The 2,540-nt window shown below is 36.1% G+C and overlaps 1 pseudogene; it reads right to left on the reverse strand.

Moving 5' to 3' along the window:
* Positions 1 to 322: 322 nt before the first annotated feature.
* On the reverse strand, positions 323 to 1,173 carry LOC118897378 (annotated as a pseudogene).
* Between the last annotated feature and the right edge of the window lie 1,367 nt (positions 1,174 to 2,540).

Here is a 2,540-nt window from a genome sequence, read left to right on the forward strand (position 1 = left end):
ATACATGAAAAATTATATATATTTACATTTTTTATTTCTTTGATTACTAAGGACGTTATACTTAAAAAAACTCCAAATATTTGGGTTCTGTGTTTGTAAATTATCTGAACATGTCCTTTGACTATTATTTTTTCTATTGGGTTGCTCATCTTTTTCTCATTAATTTTTTAAAACTTTCAATTAGATTAAAACTTCAATTTAAGAAATAAAATAAAATAAAACAAAATAAAACAATTCTTCCCCCAAAACAGAGATTAGTAAAAATAAAGATGTCATTATCTCACTCAAAAAAAAAAAAAAAAGGACAGCCAGATATCTACTGTTACAAAAATGAGATTAGGTGGAAAACTTTAACAAACTGTTTAAGCTATTTTCTTAAAAGAGACTTCTTCCACACCTAGAGATCTTGAATAGCCTCCTGGTCAGTCATCCAGAAGAAATCCTTCATATAATTGATGAACTTGGCTTCCACTTTGGGAAGAGAACCACCCTTTTCTATACTTGCTTGCATTCTTGCTTTAATGTCTTCTATAGAACTAGCTCCTTTTGGTGTTTTAGGAGTTTTTCTATGTTTTTCGGATTCTCGACCTTTTGATCTTTATGTTGATGTTTTTGAGTCTTTGTCATTCTGATTTGGTTTTTGTGTATTTTTGGCTGGAGTATCTCATATGGATTCCTTTACTGGAGATTTTTCTTCAGCTTCCTCATTATCTTCATCATCACCATCATCCAGTTCACAGCAAGTTTGACTTTTTTCTGTGGAAGCTTGCCACCACTTCCAGGGGCAGATCACTTTCCAGATATACTTAGGAGTTTCAGCTCCCCTTCATATTCTGACTCTGCATCTTCCCTCACACCAACCAAGTGCTGTCCACTAATATGCATGGGCCCTGAACCACCCTTCAACTCTAAGCCACAGTTGGTGTTATTTCAAAGCCCCCAAGGGAAACCATTGGGTATACAGATATTTTCAAATTTGCCAGTGTTCCTTGAATAGGACTGCCTGCATAATTCATTGCTACTGTTTCAATGATGTGCAATTCATCCTTTGTATCAGCCCTTAAACTGACTGTTCTTAAAGATAACTGGAGCTCATCTTCCATTATTATCCATTTTAAAATGACAATTTTTGTCAGCCCTTGGTTTACAACTGAAAAGATAGTTCTGGGGCCTCAGGGGCTCATGTTCGTGTCCATCAAATTGTCCATGGGGTGGTGACTAGTACTTGGGTAAGAGAGAAAGTGGATGGAGATACACGGCTACTCTTCTAGGGAACAGCTGTGCAGGAGGGAATCACATTAGGGTTTTTACTGATTTATTTTTTTTTCAGAAGTGGTGGCTGAGCACACATGCATTTATTCATCCATTTTTCAAATACTGATGGAGCATTATTACGGGTTAAATTGTGTTTCTCAAAAGAGATGTCATGTCTGAACCCCTGGTACCTGTGAATGTCACCAATTTAGAAATAAGGTCTTTGCAGGCACAATCAAGTTAAGATGAGGTCATTAGGATAAGCCATAGTCCACTATGAGCAGTGCCTGTATAAGAAGAGGGAAATTAGGACATACATACAGACACAGAGGGAATATGGTCTACTGAAGACAGAGGCAGAGACTGGAGTTCTGCTCCCACAAGCCACAGAATGGCTGTGGCTACCAGAAAGTAGAAGAGGAATGGAAGGGTCATCTCCTAGAGGTTTCAGAAGGGACCTGGTCCTGTCAACACCTTGATTTTTTTGTTTGTTTTTTTAAAATTAAATTAAATTAATTAATTAATTTTTATACAGCAGGTTCTTATTAGTTATCTATTTTATATGTATTAGTGTATATATGTCAGTCCAATCTCCCAATGCATCCTACCACCACCACCACCACCCCCCACCCCAGGTTCTTACTGACTTTTTAATTACTTTGTGTACATTAAGTACACTCACTCTTTATCTGTTTTCTTTGTTGTCCACATTTTTTTCTCTGTTTGTTTTAGGCTTTCAACTTTGTTGATGTACTTTTCTATGTTAGTAATTTTTGTTGCTGTTACTTTTTTTTCTTTTATTTGTTTGATTGCTTTTAGATTTTAGACAGCTAAATCTATTACTGTTATGATTTCTGTTATTAGTATCATACTTAGAAAGGCCACCCCCATCCTTAGATTATACAATACTTCTCTACATTTTCTTCTAGTCCTTTGTCATTTCACTTTAAGTCTGAAAGGTCTTATTTCAGGAAACAACTTCAGAATATTACATTCTAATTTAAGTTTGTATACAGCCATTAGGATGGTTACTGACCAACACTGTTATATTTCTATTGTGAATGCGTTTGTATGCATTATGTCTATACCTGCTAAATGCTGTTATCCACACCTGGGCCCGGGGCCCCACTGTTACCATCACCTTTTCATTGCTTGAAGGTCAGGATAGGTCTTGGGTTCCACATATACTAAGTAAGAGGGCCATCACTGTAATGTTGGTTGGCAAACTCAAATCTCTTTTTTTTTGGCTTCTCAAACACTTAAAATTATGGTCATGTTGTGTTTTC

This window comes from Balaenoptera musculus, chromosome 6 (genome assembly GCF_009873245.2).
Source record: "Balaenoptera musculus isolate JJ_BM4_2016_0621 chromosome 6, mBalMus1.pri.v3, whole genome shotgun sequence".
NCBI lineage: Eukaryota > Metazoa > Chordata > Mammalia > Artiodactyla > Balaenopteridae > Balaenoptera > Balaenoptera musculus.